Here is a 598-nt window from a genome sequence, read left to right as displayed (position 1 = left end):
CTAATGTGTAAAAATAAACTGAGGGATTTAGAAATTGAAGGCTGAGCTGTCACGCTGATGCAGGCTGCTGATGCAGGCTGCTGTATAGAGCCAGGCACCAGCAGGCTGCATATCACATCAAAAGCATAGATCTATGCATTAGATGAAATAAATGTTAGTCAGACAAATGTTTAAATTCAGATTCTTTTTCTTTTCTTTTTTTTTTAAGCGTAAGGCTGTGGGTATAGGGAGGCTGATTTTAGGTTTTATGTTATTATGTTATTCTCGAGTTAACCCATTCCAATGCCTATGTAAATATATTGTGTCCTTCATATTGCACTGTTTTGCTTCTACCTTCTGTCCTCATGTCTGTTCTTAATTTATATAAAGCACTTTGAACTGTTAAACGACATGACAGCAGCAGCACAGGCAACGAGTCTCCATGATAACGGTTCTTTCCTGTTTCCGGTAAGGTAGCGAGGGCGTCTCACTTGTTTGGCTTTACGTTTATACCCTCCCCCTTAATCAGGAGTGCCCTCCGCAGCTGGGAGTGGAACTCCATTTGGAGTGACACTCGTAGTGAAGTGGTAGTGAGTAGGGACTAGTTTGGGATTGGGCC

The sequence above is a fragment of the Trachurus japonicus genome, chromosome 22, assembly GCF_045865225.1.
Source record: "Trachurus japonicus isolate A0001 chromosome 22, Traja_1.0".
Classification (NCBI taxonomy): domain Eukaryota; kingdom Metazoa; phylum Chordata; class Actinopteri; order Carangiformes; family Carangidae; genus Trachurus; species Trachurus japonicus.
The sequence above is the reverse complement of the archived record's forward strand: the minus strand, read 5'-3'. Positions refer to the sequence as shown.